This window comes from Haliaeetus albicilla, chromosome Z (assembly GCF_947461875.1).
Source record: "Haliaeetus albicilla chromosome Z, bHalAlb1.1, whole genome shotgun sequence".
NCBI classification, from domain to species: Eukaryota; Metazoa; Chordata; class Aves; order Accipitriformes; family Accipitridae; genus Haliaeetus; species Haliaeetus albicilla.
Window position 1 is genome coordinate 10,994,625 of NC_091516.1, and position 23,618 is coordinate 11,018,242.

General features: G+C 38.8%; 1 protein-coding gene across 10 annotated transcripts in view; it reads left to right on the forward strand.

The window, feature by feature from the left end:
- ERBIN (erbb2 interacting protein) overlaps positions 1-23,618 on the forward strand; it is a 127,538-nt gene that overhangs the window by 17,448 nt on the left and 86,472 nt on the right. For 8 of the 10 annotated variants that reach the window (XM_069776272.1, XM_069776275.1, XM_069776279.1 and 5 more), the window contains one exon: positions 6,031-6,144. The exons of the other annotated variants lie outside the window; for them this stretch is intronic. The gene's annotated coding sequence lies outside the window, so the exon portion shown is untranslated. The remainder of the gene's footprint in view (positions 1-6,030; positions 6,145-23,618) is intronic. 10 annotated transcript variants of the gene reach the window in all.

Here is a 23,618-nt window from a genome sequence, read left to right on the forward strand (position 1 = left end):
GAAAAGCACTAGTGAGGTTTTTGTCCCCTTTCTGCCAGAAGGGGGGAAAAGTATTCCAGTTCCTATTGTCTCAAATAAAATTAGTTTCTTGATATCTGAGTTTAAATCATTGTTTCCTGCAACGCATTTCTTGGAGGCACTACATGAGAAACATTTGAGTTGTGTGGACTTTCTCCTTCTAGTCACACCAGTGTTAGCAACAATTACATCTCCAAGAGAGCTTAGCTGGACATTGCCTGCTTGCTGGAATAGCTGGACATTGCCTGCTTGCTGGAATAGTAACAGGTTAAATAGATAGCTTATCTGCTTAAGGATGTTTTCAAAACTATTTCTCATGCCAGTAGTTGTCTATTTGTATGTTCTGCTCTTTAATCTGCAAAATACCTGCATGTCTTCTGGTTGATTAAGTATTTCATGTAGCACATCAGAGGAAATGGTGATTGCTGGAAGATAATTTCTTTTCCTAGGGTGCAAGGATGGAAACAAAGTGCAGCAGAATTGTTGTGGTTTCAGATGGGATAGAGTTAATTTTCTTTCTAGTAGCTGGTATGGTGGTGTGTTTTGGATTTAATGTGAGAATAAAGTTGATAACACACTGATGTTTTCAGTTATTGCTAAGAAGACTGGAGGGGCACAAGAAGTTGGGAGGGGACACAGCCAGGACAGCTGACCCAAACTGGCCAAAGGGGTATTCCATACCGTGTGGCGTCATGCCCAGTGTATTAACTGGGGGGATTTGGCCTGATGGGGGTTGCTGCTCAGAAACTAACCGGGCATGGGTTGGCAAGTGGTGAGCCCTTGCATTATGCATCATTTGTTTCGTACATTTCAATCCTTTTATTATTATTATTGTTATTTTATTATTGTTATTATTATCATTATTAGTTTCTTCTTTTCTGTTCTATTAAACTGTTCCTATCTCAACCCACGAGTTTTACCTTTTTTCCTCCGATTCTCTCTCCCATCCCACTGGATGCGGGGGAGTGAGCGAGTGGCTGCGTGGTGCTTAGATGCTGGCTGGGGTTAAACCGCAACAAGAATATATTAAGTCCCAAATTATTTTGAACATTCGAGTTGAGAAGATACCTTATATGTTAATTTTTCTTTCAAATTATGTGGTGCAAGGATTAACCTACGCAGGATTTGGAGACAGTGAATTCTTCCCTTAAGGTAGTTTCCGAATGGTGATCCGCATACTTGAGAGGAGCTACTGTAATGATATTAAATTCTCTGAGACTGAAATTTTATCTTATGAAACCAAATCTTGTTTTCATAAGATAAAATGTGGTACAGAGGCTTTTATTTTTTCCTTCACCAACCCCCCAGATTCAAAATATACTAGGATTTTTCTTAAAAAATGCATTCATGGTCTAATTAGGAATTAAAAAACGAAGTGTCTGTTGACCTTGCAAGTGATCATGAAACAATTGTACATTTTTTCATGTTTCCTTCGTGTGTCTACTTCACTTGTGAGAGTCTATCTGTAACAAGAATCTAGACTGTGGTAAATTGGAATCGACTCTGAACCTGAGGGCTTGTGTATCTTTTTTTGGCATAACTTCATGTTTGTATTCATCCTTCCCCCTCCAAGTGAGTGATTGAAGGATTAAGAACTGCATTCACTTTTTCTGTTTTTGAAGTTACCTTTCTTCTGCATTTTTCCCACTTAAAACATGAAGTAGAATTTTTTTTTTTTGGGTGCTGTAGTCTTGACTCTTTTAGGGGAAGAGTCAGAGTTTTGAGGGACTGGAGTCTCATTTCAGTGCATCTGTCATGTCTGAAAACACTGGGCAGAAAAGGTTCATGAAAGGTAGCTGTGTAGATATTTTTACATTTACTTATTCTGCTGTGTGATTAGAATACATGTTGGACACAGCTTTTTCAGTATATATGTATATATTTATATCTATGTATCTTGAAATAAGAGGGAAAAATGGATATTTTAAGATCCCTTAATGTTAAGATCCGGAGTAGAAATGACTCTTTCTTTGCTAAGATCGTACATTTTGTGGTGGTGTCAGTCCTGGTACTTGGATGTGAACTGTGAATCTTGCATGCTGAAATTATAGCCAGTGGTGAAACTGATCTTAGTGAGATTAACATACACTGCTGAAGAGGGTTCCCTTCCTCCCCTCCCCTCCCCTCGAGTCATTCATCTGGAAAAGAATTTAGGAACCAATGTCAAATTTCTGTGTTTAGGTTGTGTAAAAACTAGTCCAGCCACTCAACAGCAAGTACTTAAGCTCACAAAGTACCTGCAAGTTGATGCCCTTTCCTGTCAATCACCTAGCTTCCAGGAGTCTGAATTTCTATATAACTAAATTATCTATTAACATTTTGAAGGATAGTAATAGAGTATGTTTAAGCACTTCTTACTGATTTTGTTAAAAGTGGAAAAAAATACATGTCAAAACAACTTCTTTTAATATAGGCTAATTTTTGTGTGTCGTCTGTAATTATATGGATCCTCTGTCCTACTTAATGGAAAAAAATCAGATACATAAAGTATTCAGTTGCTTTCGGAAAGTAACTGTGGAGAACATTTGTTTTGTTTATTCTGTTCGTACACAATTGCATTAATGTAGCTGCTAAATTATCAATTTTGTATGTGTACTCCTAGTAACCATGTTCATGAATTCATAAGTTTCTATTTTTCCCTCATTTTGGACTATGGATTCAGCTAAACTATGCTTAAAAGAAACCTAAATATCCTTCTTTACTTTGTCATGGTAGATGAAAAAGGAAAGTGAAGAATCATGTAGTAGTAAATGGATTTTTTTTTCTGTTCCTTGTGAAAGCAAAATGCTAGGTTTTAAACATAGATCTACCAATGCAGTAGAACTGACTAACAAGTATCTCAAATATAGTCAATATCTCAATGGTCTTTTTGACCCTGTTAAAACTTGATTAATGAAATATTTCTAATGAATTTTGCTGCTTTAAGTGATCATTTCCATTGCTCACTGCTATCAGTAATTGTACCTATATTGCTAGGATAGTGGTGTGATGATGCTTCTTGGCTTTGTGTGGAATATGTAATGAAATGAAAGTAGCATCCATTATGATGTTCTATCTGGCATCTTCGCCAGTCAGCCTAGTCAAAATGATAGATGGCCTTGGATTATAATGTAGTATTACTAGTGATTTAAGCATAGGCTCTAGGATATGTTATTTTGAAGTCTGAAAGCAGTTGATAGCACTTCACTTTCTTTTTTGCAATAGCTGAACAAAACTTCATATAGCTAGGCAGACCCTGATATTTCATGTCGTAGAGCTATTGAAAAAAAGGAACAACAGTAACAGGACTAGAAGCAGAGTACAATGAAAAAAATTTCTTCTGGTTTTTAATTCACAACTTTTTTTGAAATGCAGCATGATTTTCACAAGTGTGGTCATGGAGTAAAAGCCAAGTTGATTGTTCTCCTAGTTGTCTTTGCAACCAAAAAAATACTTGTTCTCTGTCAATTGTTGTCTGCAAGGGATGATTTCGTGCATTCAACAGCATGAATCTATCTAGTTCTGGAAAGTCCTGGTTGTTCATAACTCTTCTGAAATGAGTTTATAACTCTAATGTAATATGGGTGCTTTTTCATACAGTGACCTGCCCATCAGGGGTTTGAGTTAGAATGGGTTCTTGCTGTTGATTAGGCAGCATGTGTTTTAATTAAAAATTAGGAGTATCTGATAATGAAAAAGCTAGAAGTAGACTGTAGCCTTAGTTCTACTTAATTTCTAAGTTATGTTGTGGGGAAAACTTGCGTTAGGGGAAGAAGTTTCAGAGCAAAAATCTAAAGATGTGTAAAATGCTTATTTTCCTACTCCTCTCCAACCCTTAACTTTGGGGGTCTAGCTTAACACTGAGCACTTGTAGCAGGTATGCCAGGGTAGTCAATTTTTTATTAAAGAAAAAAGAAATCTTGAATTTTTGACTTAGTAACAAGAAGGTGCTTAATGGTCATGGGAAATACATTGCAGTTGCCAGTGGAGTTAAACTGATGCCTCTTTTGAACTTTTGTAACAGTATCTTATTTGTCAGTAGGGGGAGAGAACAGAGGGTGGAGGAGTGTTCAGTCCTCTTTTCTGGTCCTTAGATAATGCTTAGATAATCATCTTCTATGTAACAATCTGTGCAATTGTCCATCGTTTATATAGCCCTACAGTTACTGTATTCTTTTCCTTGCTACCTGGGATATAGTGGAAGGGTTGGTGATTGAACCACTAATGGAGGGTACTGCAGAATTCAAGACCTGATGGAAGTAGTTGCAAACTTGAACACGTAATCTGGAAGAGTCAGCATGTTCAACAGTCCACCGTCTATCTATGAGAATGCCACTTACATCTCAAATTGAATTGAAAGTTTAACCTTCTGTGGAAGATTGCAAGACAAGGGAGAGGGAAGTTATTCAACTCTTCTTAGTTAAGAGCCAAGAAAGCTGTTTCAGTCTTTATATCATAGAGCAGCAGTTCCAAAGTGGAGTGTGTATGAAGGGAGTTGCTGGCCAGATATAAACTTGATTTAATATTACTTATGTTAGCATTTTCAGTCATGCAAAAATTTTGGCTGTAGGTGGGAAAGCAGTAGGAAAATTTCAGAAGGAGAGTTCCAGAGCCACCGCTATAAGGGACAGCAACCCAAATTTTTATTCCTGACCAAGCCAGGAAAGTAGCAGTATAGTCATCAACCCTGGCATTCTTCAGTCGCTAGCTGTGCTGGCCATGGCACCATGGTGAGCTGATACCAGCAGTGTTTTGGAAAAGGTAGCTGAGATATGTTAAATGATTGTGTTAGTATGGAGGTTTTAGAGTTTGTTAAATCTCACAGAGCATTCTGGAAGTGGCAGAAACAGCTATTTTAATGATGATTTTGTAACTGCTGTTTGCCTCAGAAGCTTTAGGAATCATGAAACTCAGTTTTGTGACTGTATATTGAATGCTTTGTGAAAAGAGTATGCTAATCAGGATCTGATGTCCTGAAGAATCTTTTTCTTTCAGGAAAGATGCCAGTTATCAACTTAGAAACCTAGATGTATTAGACACAATTTTTTTTTTCTTTTTTGGTGGGATGTATTTGCTGTTTTAAAAGTGGATGACAAAACCATTCTTCCATAATTTATTGGCCTTTCTTTCCTCTGTATTTTGGCACCTTATTTGAACTGGCTGCAACAAATGTCATCATGATGATGCTATGGGTGTGTTCCATATACATCTTAGACTTACTGCATTATTCCGGTGTACTAGCCAGGACCACATAATAAAACTTTGTATCCTCAACATATAGAGTATATGGCAGAACTCCACAAAAGCTCACCAGGCAGAATAAGCTTCTCAGAAATAGATCCAACTACTTGTAAGCAACTGTTTCCACTCTTGCCAATGGCTGTGGCTGCAGACTTTCAATAAAACCTCATGTTAAGCTAAATTAAAGGCAGCTGGCAGGTCCAATTAAAATAATTGCAGCTTTTTTAAAGCCTCATCTGTTGCAAGGAGTTGTATTTCCCTGTGAGGTCTGTGGGAGTATTTGTGACAGTGTGGGTGGTATAGATTCTCTTTCAGAGAATGTGCTTGAGTCTCACCAGAACAGCAGCGCTTTAAGAGGAAGTCATCCAGTGGAGGTCCTGCACATAACGTCTTGTTGGTTTTGGTCACATTTTGTTAACCTGATAATTGCATTAAAATTCCACTTATGTAAATAACAGAAAGGGAGCTGTTTTGAACTCAAGCTTGCTAGCAATGCATATATTTTGGTTTTGGCTGGCATAGAAGGAGGAGATGATAATCAGTTCTACCTTTTTTTGTGTTTTGGCACACTGCTTTCTCTGTTTGCAATACTTTGAGATTTGGCAGAGGACAAAAATCAGTGATTGTAGAATGGTAGTTGTGGTGGTAAGTTACCTATTACCACTTCTGTGTCTTCTGTGTTTAATTCTGATGTAAAACAAAGTTAATGTGTGGATTTGAAACTGTCTTAGTTTTTGTGCAAGGCCCTTTATACCTGTCATCTTGAAAACACTTCTTAATTCTTTTTCACAGATCCATGTGGATGGTTTAATAAACTCTGTTCTGCATCCTGGTGATTCTGTGGTCCAAGTTCAGAAACTGATTCAGACTCCTATGGTGTGAATTGGCAGTGGTGGAGTGATTCGGGTAGGTGACTGTCCAGATGTGTTGAAGGAGATAAAGGGAAAGAAATGTTTTGGGTGCACTTACTGTTTCAGTTACTCTACAGTGTACTGATAATATCTTCTCTCACCCTCACATGTAAGAATGACAAACTTGTTTCAAGTGCTGAATTTGTATTACAGTAGCTTGTAGGGAAGATGCATAAGAACTGTCAATTGTTGTTGCTTTCTGGGATATTCACTGCAGTGGCACAGTCTACTGCACTTGAGTCACAGAACATGGTCTGGGTGTCTGCAGTTTTAACATGTTGATATGGCCCTGTGTGAGCACTTATGTGTAGGCAACTTGGCTTTCATTGCTTCTGCTATCATTTTCTGCATTATTTGTTTACTTTGAATGCTATACAATGTATGCAAGGTAGTAACCCATTTTATGGTGATGTATTTGGGTAGCTCTATGCAAAAAGTAAAAGCAGTTTCAAACAAATAGTTCTGCCCTGGGTAAGCTAACTTAAATGCTATTATCCTATCTAGAGAAACGTTAATATGATTGGGGGGTTTTGTTTGGTTGGTTTTGGGGGGTTGGCTTTGGGGGTTTTTTTTGGGTTGCAAGCATGTACTGTTTTGGTTCTGTATGCTTGTTGTATTGTTAGTGGTATGTTTTGGGGGGGCTGGGAAGGAAGGGGGTTTTTTTGTTGTTTAAACTTATTTTTAATCCCATAATTCAACAGCAGATACACATAGCTCATTGTAAAGAATTATAGGGACAATATAACCAGAATGATGTGGCATTTTTTTTAGTGTGTGCCTAATTGAAGTACCACAAAAATCTTCAGTAGGTCACAGTATGTTTTGATCTTAATATACTGGAGTAGGATCTCCAGTAGGATAAGTTTGATCTTGATGTACTTAGTCCTAACTAGGACCTTTGAGCAAACACATTTTTCACTCTGCTTTCTCCATCTCTTGCTCTGATTCAAGAATGTAGGTAGAATACACTCACAAGCATTTGTAACTATCCACAGAAAATACTTGACTTCTGAGATGGGAGATATTTTAATAGTAAAAATACTGTTTTAAATGCTTAATAGTATTGTTGAAATGATGTGCTTGGAAATGCAGGTGTCACGACATTTAAATTAAGAACTATTATGAAAAGGTAGTACAAGTGTTAGAACTTTTGCTTGAAAGTGGGTTTGTGGGAAAAGAGTGGGTTTTAATTAAAAAGGTTAGTAAAGAGGAAAGGCAAGAATATTTATTTGGAGGATCAGACTTCATTTTTTTGAGAGGAAAATCCTAATTATATTTATTAAAAGTACTTGATATTCTGTGTGAAGGCTTCAGAATTACTGTTTCTGTAGATACTTGGTTACAGAGAATTGGATAAAGTGCTATTTTTCTCTATTAAACTTTTGAGATTTCTTTCACAGTTCTCTGACTAGTGAGTGATACCATGAAGAAATCATCACAAAAGAGAAGTGATTTTATCATGTGGATAGGCTGAGACTTTTAATAAACTATTACTGTCCTATTTACTGCCAAGCTAACAATGACAAAGCAGGGAGTTCAGGCAACAGTGCACAGCTTGGATTTAGAAAGGGTCGTTTCCTTCGTTATGCTGTTCATATTGTTCAATAGCATTCCCTGATATGTATAAGAGAACAAGCTGATTCACATTTGTTGAGAATAATTTTATATTGAATTAGAATCTTGTTTTATAATCCTAGTTTCATTGTTGATCTGCTTGTTTTCACATTGAAATGCTTATTAAGTCTTACTAAGATAATTCAAATGGAATGGTTAATCTATAGTTTATTTTTTGTTGCTTTGTAGTAGTTTGCTCTTATTTTATGACTAGTCTCTTTTTCATTCCAAACTGTTGGCTAATTAGCAGATTTGATTAATGAGCCTTTATTGGGGGAAGAAAATCTCTACTAGCTAAAAATAACAGGACTGGGAAGCAAATGCTGGCTTTGTGATAGACTTGTGGCTGCAGGCAGATCTTGAATAGTTGAATTGTAAAGCATGTTATGATGAAGTATTTACTGTAGGTATCACAAGAGATCTAGTAAGTGTTCCTGATGTTTTGTGATCTTCTTGGATAGAGGCTTCTTAATGCCAATTGAGTGTGTGTTCTCCAGCTTCTCAAAGTTTTGTAATGAATAGGTTTCTGGAAAAGGTGCCATAATTTGTCAAGCTGCTAAAACCACAATGAGCACACTGCTAAATGCTGAGGTCAAGCATGAAGGAATGTATCAATGTGTATTTACAGGTACTGAAATTTGTGGTGAACATAGAGACCGTAAATGAGTTCTTACTTAATAGCTGAAATATATGAAAGAAACTTAAGACCAAATGTTAAATACCAAAATTTGTCATATTTTCTTTTTTTTTCACTTTTTGTAATCCATACTCTGCCTAATAGCTGAATTTGACAAGTCCCCGAAATTGTCACTTGTACAGAGTGTTGCAGCTTCTTTTACAAGGGAGTATATTTCATCCTCTGACTAAGCTTTATTTAAGGATACAGTTTTGAAGCTGTGTGTAATTAGAGTCAGTTAAGGAAAATCCTATTTCATTATCTTGCCATAAAGACTCCCACCTGAATAAAGAAAACAACATTGGCTAAAGAGGGCCCCCTGCATCCCATCCCTTTAGTATTCTTGTGGCTCCCTTAATTCAACAGGTTTTGGACATGTTCCAAGGTTCTTATATAAGCTCTGGTTTGCATATTTACTCTGTGAGCCCTCTTGACTTGCTGATTCATTTCTCCTTGTAGCAATAAATGCTGGCCCAAATCTCCCCCTTCCTAGTTCTATTGACAAGTTATGGCATGAAGTGCCTGCTCAAATGTATCTCAGGTGGTTCAGCTATGAAGGTTACACCAGTCAGCACAAGATGTGTTTTATGTTGGCAGTGCACTTTGGGAACTCATCGTTCTGTCAGCCTGCTGTTCCCTGTAGTGCAGAAAAGGTATAGACAAGCCATCTTGATAGGTGAAATGATTCTCAGGCCCATGGGCATTTCAACACTAAAATGTTTTAGACTGCTTTGCTGAATGTTATTTTGGTTTAAGGGTTTGTGAAGGATAGTAGTTAGTTTGTCACTTAAAATGTGTGCACTGCTAACAGTCTGTCTGTCTAAAACAAGATTAGGTTATCAGAGGGTTGGCTTGAGTGGTAAGCTTCCTGGTTGTCACAGGGCCTGAATTAGATATTCTAAGGAAAACAATGTTCATCCTGGCTGCATTTAGGCAAATTTTTTAATTCTACACAAAGGCTAGGTATTGGGAAACTCCTTCTTGTGTTGCATAAGCAGTTCTTGAATCCTATTTGTCAATTCAGCAACTAGTAAATAAAAAACTTTATATACAGTGCCATAAATGTGCATGGTGGTTTCAGAGAAAAAGTATGCAGAGAATACTTCTACCTTATTTAATTAGCATGGTGCATTCTGGCTTCCTCTTGTTCTTTCCTCTCTTCTTTTCCAGCTACATTGTTCAGTGGAGATAGAATTAAGTGCTCACTAATGTATGCTAGCAAACTTCCTTTTGACAGTTGTCTTTGAAGGTCTTGGCCAATGCAGTTTGCTGGTTCAAGAGTATTGGTGCCTGTTTCTTTAGTTAAGATATGGCTTCTATTTCACTCACAGACTTCATTGACTGTTTCCTCCTTTTATTTTGTTTGTTGTTGTGTTGTCCCCCCCTGTCCCCCCCTGATTTTTTCTTAATGATGTAATTGTATACGTTATAATATGAAAGTATATTTTCCTGCTAATGGGAAGAAATGACGATGAGGCAGAAATGCCTAGTAAAATATTTTAATTCTGATGATGTCTTAAGCAACTGTGGGGAGCTGTAATGGATGTGCCATAGTTTGTTTTTCTGCCAAAATAATTTTTTATATAAAGTACAAATCGTAGAAGTTTACAAATTTAACTGCACAAGTCTACATGAAGTACAGATTTTTTCCAGTACTGTTGCTATGTCTGGAGGATCATACAACAATGATGTGGAGAGCTGCGCAGACTGATGTATTATAGAACTCCACATCATTATGAGAAATACTGGCTGTCACTAAATAAGGACAGAAAATGGAGCAGGCTAGTTTGCGGCTAGCCAGTCTGCAAGAAGTTCAGGCCAAAGAAGTCTGGTACACTGAAAGCAAAAAAAAGTAAGTTGCTTTTGATTTGTAGGGAAGGGGTAGTATAGGAAGAGTGCTGTGTATTTAGGAATATCCAATTACCATCAAGTCATTATCCTGCAGATATCATGTCCATAAAGATCTTTAGCCATCCAAGACAAACTCTCATTCTGAGGGAATTTACACCAAGACAATTGGAATATGATAATGTATAAATGGACAAAAGGCATGTACACAGTGTTTCTGGAGGTCCAGGTGGTCTTCTGACATTTGTCCCGCTGGTGAGCCAATGAGGACAAAGGCGGATTATGATAGAAGTGAGCTAGCTGACTAGGTAAGTGGTACAAAAAGTTTTTCTGTTGCAAAGCAGTAGCTTGGGTTTAGGGCAAAAAGAGAGAACAGATTTTTCTCCTAAGAGTAACTGGAAGTGAACAGCAGTTACAGAGGAGAGGCAAATAGAATAGGTAATAAAACATGTGCAGAAAGGAAAAAACAAACTTTAGTCTGACATAAAACCAAAATACTGGAAATACTGCTCAGCAAGGATTGATGAATAATTCTAAGGATCTTTATAAAGAAAGAAGTGTTAGGTACTCAGTTTGGAAGAAAAAAAGAAAGCTTCTGGTTGGTCTGTCTAGTATCACTGGAGCTTGGCAGGAAGAGTGATGTGTTTGATGGTTAAAATAGCTGCCTATAATTTAGGAAGGGCAAAGTGAGGGAAAAGGATAGTGCTATTTTGATTCAGTTAGCTTTACCTATTTAGCCATTTTTGACTTCTGAGAACTGAAAAAAAAATTAATACTTGTTAATTGGTATTCTCTCTGGTAAACCACAGTATAAATATCTTGCTACAGACCATCAAATTGCTTTCACGTACAGGATGACTAACTCCAGAAGTACAGGAAACTTAATTTTTATGTGCAAGTGGTCTTGTACTGCTAATACTAAAACAGTCCTTAAAAAAAAAGATGGATGCAGTATTCTTAGAAGTCACTGTAGAAGGATTTGGAGTTGCACCTGACATTGAAAGGTGCCAAGTAACCAACTGTATATTTAAAACCTCTTTGTATTTGATAAAGTATGAATGGCTATGAATTGCTTTTGATTGTACGTAATAAATACAAAGTTTAATCAGCAGCATTTATTTGTTCCTTTTTAAAAATAGTACTTGGAAGCCATTCAGCCAAATCATCTGTGTAGAAATTCTTTTTCTACTCCAGTTTTAAAGGGAAATCAGTGAAAGGATGTTTTACTAGATGCTTAGAAAACAACCAGTGTAAAACAGGGTAATACCATAGTAGTGAAAAGTGTCCATCTCTTAATTAAATGGAGAGAAAAAAGTTACAGCAAAGAGTTATGGGTTAGAAGCTAAAGACTGCAGAAAGTGAGGGGTGCAGGAAGTTTGCCTAAAATTTATTGGATGCTAACATTAGGACCATTGAGGTGCTTGAGAATGAGATAAAATATATGAAACCTTTGTTTTTTGTATACTTAAGAGTTATGTTTCAGTTGCTTAGCAAAATTGGAGACTTTCATTATTGAGAAGAACTTGATCAAACTGACTCCTTTGTAGGCTTGTTCAACAGACAAGTGGTTTGTTTTTAAAACGTCTTGATCATTTAGGAAATTATTGGATTATAATCCTACAATTAATTTGGTTCAGTCTGGTTTTAGGTTACAGGATTCATATTTTCCCCCAGTATATCATGTGAAGTAATGTTTTATTCTTATGCTCCCTTCCTCTCCCCCTTGAACTAGTTGCATATGTGAGAAAGGAGCACTGCTTACCTTTTGCATGTGACTGTTGCTGTTTGAGGATATGAAACTGCTTGATCTGCCTGTCATTCTTGGCTAGATGGAGAAGCCTCTGTGCTCTTTTTGCTAGTACCAGGCTATGTAGAACTCAAGCCATTCTCTTGCTCAGTTTATGTGCTTATATGGCTGCTGTTGTTCCTTCATTCCTTCCCTACCTTTTGTGCTAAAATACAGACTTCAAGTAAAAAGTATTCCAGACTTATTCTAAATCTCTATTTGCAGTTACAGATGTGTTAATCTCTGCTTTGAATTTTCTAGTTAGAAAGCCTAAACACTTGTACCAGCATAACTCTGCTGGTTTTATTATGCATATGTTGGTATAGATGTAACATGTGTAATGCATTTTAATGTGTTTAAGAGCAGGATGGGTAAAATAATTTTTTCCCAAACAGTATGATCAACCTTTGTGATGATGTAACCTAAAGGAGTTTTAGTAAACAAACTGGAATCACCTATTATGATTCAATACAAGTGTGGGAGAGACAACAGAGTATGTCCTTGAGGACAAGTTAAGGTGACCTAGATGGATACAGGACCACATGATGTGGGGTGTGGTGGTGGTAAATATTGGTTACCTTGATGAGCAAAGATATTTTTGCATGAGCAGCCTGGTAATTGTCAAGATTTTATTTTTAAGCATTGTTGTGAAGGTGAGAGATAAGGAAGAAGATGAAGGAATTCACAGTGAATTAATTTTATATGTGTGGCGATGCTGTCAAAAGTTGTTTTGAAAAATTGATGATGGTGATAGAAGCTAACTTTATTAACAGAATAGTAGTCTTCCTCTTGATTCTGAATGAGAAAATAGTTTGGAAAAGTAAGTGAAAATAAGCTGCTTATCTCTCTAACGAAAAAGGGGGAAAATGGGGGTACTTAAACCAGCAACACAGTCAAGCAGCATCCTAGAAATGATTTTTGTAGTAAGTGGTGCAGGTTGGTGTGGTTAAGGTTTTATTTTGGGTGTTGGCGGCAGGGGGGAAGTGTGACTACAGGAACTCAAGGGATGTCGCAAAATGGAGTGGTTTGGACCGCTTAAAGAATCACCTTCAAGGGTATTAGCAAAAATTATTTAATAGGAATTGATAAAAGTGTGACTTCACGGAATTCAATGGCAAGGTTCACTCTTACTTAATACATGGATGAAACATACAAAGGAAAATTAAGTTAGAAACAAACTAAAATTATGTATACAGAGACTGAGAACACAATAGGGTAAAAGAGAAACATACAAAAGAAAATTGAGTTTGGACTGATTTCTTGTGATTTGTACAGAGCTCAGAAATTTGTAAAACATAGGGGAGACCCTCCCATTGAGTCACAAGGTTCAGAGAAGCCCCCCTTGCTTTCTAAACTCCTGTCAGAGTCTAGGTGCAGCTGGATCAACTCCTAGTCCCAGACTTGGTCAACAGTTTATATCTGAAGGGATTACGAGTATAATAGCAGCCTGAGATTGATTCACAGTTGAATAAAGTTCACAACAGTAACTTACGTATAGATTTGAAAAGCAATGTTTGTAGTAGACTTGTTATAGAATTCAGGTTGGTACACACACACATGCACAAAGACACTAAGAGGTGTGTATAAGCAAGTAAAAGAGATATACCTGTTAAAAAATTCCCCTGAGTTCAGTGAAAATGTTCACGTCAAATGCTTTGGCATTGTTTTGGGTTTGTGTGGCAGGGTTGTGGTAGCGGGGGGGAGCTGCAGGGGTGGCTCCTGTGAGAAGCTGCTAGAAGTTTCTCTGGCTCCAAGTTGGACCCACCTCTGGCCAAGGCCAAGCCCATCAGCAACAGTGGTAGCGCCTCTGGGAGAACAGATTTAAGAAGGAGAACCTGCAGTGGAAAGAGGAGTGGGATATGAGAGAAACCCCTCTGCAGACAGCGAGGTCAGTGAGGAAGGAGGGGAGGAGAAGCGGGGGAGGAGGGGATGCCCCTGCAGCCCGTGGTGAGACAGCAGGCTGTACCCCCCCAGCCCATGGAGGGGAGTGGGGGAGCAGATGCCCACCTGCAGCCCAGGGAGAACACCATGCTGGAGCAGCATCTTCAGATGCCCCTGAAGATGGCCATGACTCCATGGGAAGACCCGCACTGGAGCAGTCTGTGCCTGAAGGACTGCAGTCCACAGAAAGGACCCTCTCTGGAGCAGTTCATGAAGGACTGCAGCCTGCAGGAAGGACCCACGTTGAAGAAGTTCATGGAGAACTGTCTCCCATGGGAGGGACCTCACGGTGGAGCAGGGGAAGAGAGAGGAGTCCTTCCCCTGAGGAGGAAGGAGCGGCAGAGACAATGTGTGATGAACTCACGACAGCCCCCATTCCCTGTCCCCCTGTGCTACTGGTGGGAAGAGGTAGAGAAAACCTGGAGTGGAGTTGAGCTGGGAAGAAGGGAGGGGTGGGGGGAAGGTGTTTTAAGGTTTGGTTTTACTTCCCATGATCCTGTTTTGATTTGATTGGTAGTAAATTATAATTATTTCTTTTTTCCCCCAAGTTGAGTTTGGTTTTTGCCAGTGACCATAATTGGTGAGTGATCCCTCCCTGTCCTTTTCTTGACCCACGAGCTTTTCTTCATGTTTTCTCCTCCTCATCTTATGGGGCAGTGAAAGAGGAATGATTAAGCAGCTTCGTGGCGCTTTGTTGCTGGCTGGGCTTAAACCATGACAGGCATCTTTCTCAACAGGCAAAGGGTCGAGCCTCAAGGAGCGAAGGGTGTCAGCCCACGTCCTGCTGGCTTTCAGCGACAGAACTCTGATCTTTGCAAACTGAAGAGTTTGCAAGCTCTGAGAGGCGTCCCGCTCAGAGGAAAATGCTGGTCGCCGCCCGCTGTGGTCCAGGAGAGCTCAGAGGGTCTCACCTAGTACTGCTGTTTATAAGTTCGTGAGATGATTGGCTTTAGTCATCAGCAAATTACTAGGATTGCAGTAGCACTGGTACCATTTCACATGAGCTGCAATTCAGATAAGGAAGGCTCCAAGGCTGTCAAAGAATGACTTAAGATTTAGAGATGGGATGTTCCAAGGCTGTCAGGAGAGGACTGAGATATGTCCCAAGATTGTCAGGAAATGACGAATAATGCCTACTCCTGTCCCCAGCCTCTGCCAGGCAACAGGAGTCCTTGGTACAGTCAGTGCAGCTCCCTGTCTTAGACATGCAAGAGTTCCTGGTACGGTCAAGGGATGTTTAACCTCCCAACTCATTACACTTATGCTGAGGCCTAGTGAGCCTTCCAAGTTCATGTGTCAGCCCAGAGAGGGGGAAGAAATGCACCACCACAAGGGAGAAACAACTGAGGAGAGTTGTGCGTCGGAGTAACAGGCAGGTACTGATGATTTCCACAGAATTAATCAAAGCATGTGATAAGAACATTTGTTGTTGGTTGAGATTAAGTTTTGGTTTTATATGCACTGAATTTAAGTAGGCAGTCCCCAGAGGGTGCTCTTCATCTAGAGGTTTCCTGTGAGATGGAAGAGTGTCGGGGATACTGTGGTATTAGAAAGGTGGGGGAAGAGACTTAAGGTGGAAAACAACATTAAAAGAGAGGAGGAAGCAAAAGAGTGGAGAGGAATGGGCTAACCACCAGCACAAGAAATCACAGTGGAATGGATGAGGAAGCAAAAGAGATGATTCTTTAGGGGCTCTCGCCTTCACTGAAGACTTTTTCATTGGAAGGATCACCTGTAGAGCAGTACTAGGGTCTCTGAGAAAGCTTGGACTGATAGGAGCCATTAGCAACCCAACCAAGTTTTTCTTCTTCCTTTTTTATATGTCTTTCCTTATTTTCCTTTTTATTCCCATACCTCTTAGAGAGAATTTTGGCTAAGAGTAAAGGTTATTCTTTTGAATTTCCCTCCTTTTGATGCACCTCAGCTGTAGATTTCTTTACATGTGCATTTAAACCAAACAACTGATTGGAGATAGAGATGTGGTTTCTGTAGGGAGCAGTTACCCAGACATTTTTATATCTAGCAAGATTTAAATATAAGACTCATTAGTCTTAACTAATGGGTGTTAGATAAATTGGTTAAGCTCTGTCTCAGTGTTTGCTATTGTGGGTTTAGATACTGGAATGCCAGGTCTAATTGAAGCTGTTAAGAATGTTTTTTTTTAACTGGAGCACTAACAGCACTATTGCTATCTAACTGCTAGTGCTCATTCCGGTCTCTGTTTTTATAGAACATGTTGTAGCATTTATTCTCAGCCCAGTCTCTTGGTGTGAACACCAGGCAACTGTTAACTTCAAATGTGTTATTCTCTAGATTTGTATAGTTTTATGGGAAAACGGGATTACATACGTTGTCATAGAGCACAGGCATTAGAACTGTGTTGAATGACTTTATTCATGCCACTGCCAGTCTGTCTCAGTTCTGATGCTGTAATGGTATTAAAATGAAAGCTGGTATTTAGAACAGAATTAGTCCATTAATCTCACTACTGAGATTTTTTTCCATACTAGAAAAAAATTTTAATGCTTTTTCAGCCACTAACAGAGATGACTGACATGTTAAAAATCAACCTGCTGGAAAAGGTTGATTTTTTTTTTTTTTTTTTTCCCCAGCTGCAATGTCTTATTGCTAGACAGAATATTGCATAGAGATGTCATCTAATGCAGTTTAATAAATGTCTATTTTTCCTGTCTAAGAATTTAGAATTCGGTAATCTGCAGATAAACAGGTGATTTGCTTTGTTGCTATGAAAGCTTTAAATACAGACTTAATAGTTTTGTCCAGATTTTTTATTGGCTTGTTGGAGAATATGTGGAAGAGCCAGAATAATTGATTTTAGATTAGATTAAGTGGATATCAGGTTGTTTCTAGAGCTCACATCCAGTTGTTTCCTTCTTCACTTAGAAGTGAGAATGGAGCTGTATCTAAAAACCAAAAAACCTCCATTGTTTGGCTATTGGATCTAATAATGCATTTCATACATTACTGGAAGATACTGTGAACTGGAATGGGCAACTGCAGTAAAAAGGATTTTGGAAGATGCATGAATATAATTTTCAAAATGCATTTTAAGGCATGCAGTTCGGTAGCACTTCTATCAATATGTGAAGGGCACATTCTTCCAGGCAGTGTATTTCTCCAGGATGACCCTTCAAAGTATGAGAAATTGGGAATAAGGAGAAACCTAATGCTGATTTGCAGACTACGCACAAACAGCAGTTTCTGCATGTTACACTTATGCTGTGTTAGTCTAGATTAAGTTTAATAAAAAGCCATGAAGAATTGAGGCAAAACAACCCTCACTACAATGTAATTATCAGAGGCGACACAGCAAACTTGTATTCTGTTTGCTTCCAGACACTGCCATCTTCTACCCAGGGTTTTAAATAGCAATTGTGTTCTTGTTTTATCAGATTCAGAAGCTATCTCTGCATTGGTTACTTCAATCTGCAGAGGTGGGGGGTTTTTTTGACAGAAAAAACTAGGACTATTTTCCAATCAGTTGAATTCAGCATATTATTTTCCTTAAATTTTCTTGTGAGCTGGGGATTAATTACCTTGCAGCTCTGCGATTTCAAATGATAGAAATCTTTATTACCTTAATTAACTGTTTGCCTTTTAGTTCAGGTGGCTTGTGGTCCTGGACTGTTTTTGTGTGTTACCAGAGGATTGTTATCCTGTTACATAGTAAAAATCCAGGGCGATTTTATAGCTCCATTCCATCCATGAAACAAATCACTTCTAGAACAGTATTTGCAGAATATAAATTAGCTTCCAACAGGGGTTTGGGTAGCTTTAAATTATATGGTAAAAAGTGACAATCTGCTCCTTCATCATTGGTTCTCGGGCAGGTAGTGAGGAGATCTGACAGCAAGCCAAGCCTTAGTGTTTAGAAGTTGGCTCAAACCATGAGATTAAGCAGCAGTATTAGTCTTTTCAAGAGTAATGTGATAATGTCACAGAGAAATGGATCATACCTCAGTGGCAGATGGCGCATGCCTGTGTGAAGTGTAAGAGTAAAAATACATTTTGGTTTGACGTTGTGTATGTTTAGTCACAATCAGTAGCTGTTGTGGTTAGTTATGAATTTAATATCGATTCAAACAGGAAACTACAACTTCCAGCAAGACACCTGTTCAATTGCTCATAGCTTATTAAAAAGTTTTAATACTGGACACTTGCCTTGACAATATATCCATACTTCAAATCAGTGCATTTTTGAAAATTCATCTCTGATTCTGCTTTGTTCCTGCTCCACTATCTAATTCCTGATTTGAATATAGAAGTGTATTATTCTTCCTGGTGTCTTCCTTTGTTATTGTTTATAGAGAACACTGACATTCAAGAATTGATCTTCCTAATGTGCTTATGGGATGAGTTAATGATGTACTGTTATGACAGTGAATTGATGTGCACAATAATTGGCAGCTGAAGCTATAAAAAGTGTCTGACAGTTCTTTTTTCCTTTAAACTGACTGAAACAAACAATAACACCCTAATATTTTGTGTCACTTTGTATGTTAAGAGCACAGCTGAGGTTAATTTCATTCGTAGCTATGAATGTTTACCAATTTCTCAAGCAAGTTCTCCATTGCTAATTGTGCCTGTAATCATACTGGTCAGTGATGTCTCCTAATTTGACTTTGTAAAGCAGTGAGGAACAAAATAAATGCAGAAGGAAGTAAAAGGTTCGTAATAGCAATTGTTAATTGGAAAGTTATGCCTGCACATGCGTGGGGGGAAAATGACATCTAAAAATAGATTTAAGTGTTGCTCGACTAGCAGCACTCACCCCTGCCCTGGGAGGAAAGGGAACTCAGGAATTTACAAAGCCAAACAATGACTTGGCTGGTAGAGTGAGGTTTATAATTAAGTATACAATTATAGCAACTGTTTGCTGTTAGTTTCTGCTATTTTTGAAACAATTTTAATTTGAAATCTCCATTATGTTATAAAATTGTGTGTTTGAAATATGGGAAATGTAAAAGATTCATCCAGTTCCTAATACCTATTTTCTAACCTATTTCTGACAACTGCTAGGTGGTTATTGGTTCTAACAATTTAGTATTTTATACATAATTTGATAAAATTAAAATATAAAGCCTCAGCTGGTTAGTTCAAACTGTGTTGCAGAATCTCCTGGACTAGCCAGTAGCAATAAAAGGCCACAGGCACAAGACAAATTCATGCATTTAGAGTGCCACAAACGTTCACAGATTTATAAAATTTGCAGTCTACATTCTGTCTATGCCTAGGTTTCTGCTGCATCACGTATCTACAACCTTCTGTATTTCAGTAACCTGAAACAGCTCTAGGATCCAATTTTGTGCATAAGCTGTGACATAACTGATAAAGCATCTGCCTGATACAGGAGGTATATTGAGAGTATATCTGTCTGCCTAGGTTTTAAATGGGAGAAATATACCACCTTTATTGTTCTTAGTAATGTTATATAAGTTATAGGTTGCTCTTCTGGGGTGTTGGAAACCTATACCTAACTGTCGTGCAAGAGGACTTGAATCTCAGGTCATTTGTTTTTTAGGTCAGGAGTGCACACTCTGTGACAGTCTTGATGTCATTCAGATGGATGACTCATCCTGCAACTTTTTTGCTTATGTTTCACAAGTTGCTGTTGGTAAATTCAGTATACAGTTAAATATTGTGCCCAAAATCTTTGCCAAAGGTTCTTATTCGCTGTGCTTTCTCTTTCTCTCATGCTTGGTAGTAGTACTCACTTTAGTATCTAGATCACTTCTATCTTCTTCATGCTAAGTATTTAACACGTTATCTGTGTTAATGAGTCAGCATCTACTTAATGCAATATTTAGCCAGTCACTCCTTGCTCACAGAAGTGTGGGTGTTGGGTGTCACAAGCATTTTATACATGCCTATGGTTACTATAAGACATGGTACCCTATTTCTTAAGTACTGCACAAGTAAAATTAGATATGTCCCTCCATGAGGTATTTCAATATCTAATAAAAGATGTGAGTGTGATGAAGTAGAAGAAGGAAAAGGGTTTATGTAATGAAAGGCAGTACGGAAAAAGAGATAAGGCTTGTGATAATAGCATCATACAAGTTAACCACCTATTTAATTTAGATCAAATGTGTCCTTTCTAGAAATGGTGGTATTCATTGTGGTGTAGTTTAGTATGTGTATATGACTCAGTTTCGTGTTCTTAATTACAAATCTTGCTACTGATTGAATTAGTATATTTGTCTCTTAAGTATTCTTATTCTCTTAGTCATTTGTTTCCCAAATTTTCCACATTCCTTTTCTTTCCCATCATCAGTCTCTCTTGTGCTGCTGTGAATGAGCACATTTGCTGTGGCTAACAATAATAGGCCTATAAAGGGTCTGACCATTTGGAGCTGTCACTGTCTAGAATCCATGTGCTGGTGGGAAACTCCTAAGAATGGAGGGGAGAAAAAGGGTGAAAAGGGAGGGGGTCGCATAGGAGCAAAGGGTGAGGGCACCAGATGTAAATAGTTTTCTCATGGATTTGCAGCCTCTCTTGTTATTCCGAGTGCTCATGTCACATTGTTTGTGGTGCTAATTGGCCTCCTGATGTGATGTAGGTATGTCTAGTCCTCTCTAAAGTTGTTGTCAATTCTGTAGCAGCAGTGGAAATGTTTGAAATGGTTGAAGCTTGGGTGAGAGTTGTCATAACTTACAAAGAATGAGGGTTTTTTGCTTTTTCTTCTTAATTCCTAGATTGAGTCAAGTTGGATTCTTTGTGTTACCACTAACAACAAAGCTTCCTCAGGCTTAACTAGACCTTGGTGTGTAGCTTGGCACAGCTACTCACTGCTAGTCAGTGAGTTAGCACAAATGTCACTTAGAGAAAAGTAATGTGGTAAAGAATTGTGACAGTGCATGGGATGCAGACTGTTACTGTTCTGAGACCTGCTGGTTTGGTGGTCCCTAAGCATGGTCTGTGACGTCAAGGTAAGTAGTCCAGGAAGCCATATCTCCTTGATCGAAGATATCAGGTAATTTTCTGTTGTGCATGGTTTGTTTCTTGTTATTCGAAGTTCAGATACTGCTGTGTTGTGTACTACAGAGACAAGAAACAAGTTGATGTGAAAATAGATCACTAAACCTGTTTATTTTGTGTTTAAAAAGCCTATATTAAATAAATACAGTGTTTAAGGATGCCTGGTGTTTTAATATTTTAAATGCTTGGTTTTAAAGCCTTCCTAAAATTCTTAATTTTTAGCATAAGATTGGAGTATAAAAACAGTGTCATGTCTCTATTTTCTCTGTTTTCATTCCTGGCTTGGTCTCTGGTTGTTTGAACTAATGAAATGACATCACAGTAACAGAACCAGTAAATGTCAGTAAAGCCTTAAGCAGAATTATTAGCAACAGTATTTAGCAACAATTTAATACTCCTCACATTTAATGTTTTGCAAAGCAACCTTGGTCTACAGAAATTAATAATTTGCAAGTTCGAACACTGAATCTACTTTGGTGGATGTATTTGCTACCTCCTGTAAAGTAGAAATAATTTCCAACTAAATAGTTATTTCTCTAATTTCGTTTCCATCTATCGATATAAGCCATCTTGGTTCTATAAAGGGATTTTCCTGATACTTTTATTTTCACAGTAGGAAAGGATACTGGAATTACTGTGAGATGAAGCATTGTATATCATGAATTCATGAATGATTGATTCAATGTGTGATTATTCAGCTGCTTTAGTAAGACTTGGAAAAAGAGTATCTCAAATAGCAATTGCATTGACTACATAATTTTGCTAGAGTGGAGGCACAGAAACATGTATCTCCATGGTTCACAAAAAGCACTAAATCTCAGCTTCCTCCCCTGGAAATGTTTCCAAATAAGCCAACTAACCTGCTTTCTGTTGTACATACTGAAATTGACCTTAACTCAAAAGTAGCTTCTGACTTTGTCGGATCAAATGTTGAAGTTGGCCCTGATGTGGTAGTGTTGTTAGTGGGTTGGACCACATGACTTGGAGAGGTCCCTTCCAACCTCCGTCATTCCGCAATTATAATTATTTGGGGCAAACAGTGGAAAACACTGCTCTATCTTGCTGCTTGTAGGGGGAATATTTGACTTAAAGGTAATTAAAAGTCTCAATATGATTATCTCATCTGCAACACCTAGGCCTTCTGATGGTGTGGTAGATATAATAGTTTATGCTTAATAACAAGGTTATATTTTATTCTTAGTACAGAAGAACTTTTCAGAGCATGCTGAGGCTTATGCTTTGAGAAATAGACATCTTGATTCATAAATGATTCCTTTTAGTTTTAAGAGTTGAGAAACTCCTCTTATCTGGTGTGCATGCATTATAGCAGTTTTTCACTGGTGAGATCAAACTCAGCCATATTGGACATTTCTCCACTAATTGCACTACTATAAAGGGAGATTTTGAATCCCAGGCAGTTTTTCTAAATCTAGGTATGTTTGTTTTGTTGCAAAACCATGCTTCGCACTCAGAACACTTACACAGGGAGAGTTTTTGTAGCTATAACCACACAGATGAAAGAAATAATTTGGAAATAGTGTCTTTAAAAAAACTGAGGTCAAATTTTGTTGTGGTTTAAGCCCAGCTGGTAACAAAGCACCAGGAGGTAGCTTGCTCACTCCTCCCCCCTGGTGGGATGGGGAGGAGAAAATATGAAAGAAAAGCTTGTGGGTCAAGAAAAGGATAGGGAGGGATCACTCACCAATTATGGTCACTGGCAAAAACCAAACTCAACTTGGGGGAAAAAAAACCAAACCAAAATCAATTTAATTTGTTATCATTCAAATCAAAACAGGATAATGCGAGGTAAACCCAAATCTTAAAACACTTCCCCCCCACACTCCTCCCTTCTTCCTGGGCTCAACTCCACTCCCGATTTTTCCTATGTCCTCCCCCTCAGCAGCGCAGGGGGACAGGGAATGGGGGTTGGGGTCAGTTCATCACACATTGTCTCTGCCGCTCCTTCCTCCTCAGGGGAAGGACTCCTCTCTCTTCCCCTGCTCCACCGTGAGGTCCCTCCCATGGGAGACAGTTCTCCATGAACTTCTTCAACGTGGGTCCTTCCTGCAGGCTGCAGTCCTTCATGAACTGCTCCAGAGAGGGTCCTTTCTGTGGACTGCAGTCCTTCAGGCACAGACTGCTCCAGTGCAGGCTTTCCCATGGAGTCACAGCCATCTTTGGGGACATCTCCCTGCTCCAGCATGGTGTTCTCCCTGGGCTGCAGGTAGGCATCTGCTCCCCCGCTCCCCTCCATGGGCTGGGGGGGTACAGCCTGCTGTCTCACCACGGGCTGCAGGGGCATCCCCTCCTCCCCTGCTCCTCCTCCCCCTCCTTCCTCACTGACCTCGCTGTCTGCAGAGGGGTTTCTCTCACATCCCACTCCCCTTTCCACTGCAGGTTCTCCTTCTTAAATCTATTCTCCCAGAAGCACTACCACCATTGCTGACGGGCTTGGCTTGGCCTTGGCCAGAGGTGGGTCTGACTTGGAGCCAGGGAAGCTTCTAGCAGCTTCTCACAGGAGCCAACCCTGCAGCCCCTCCCAAACTACCAAAACCTCAGCACACAACCCCATTGCAAATTCACAATCTTAATTTATGCCTTGAA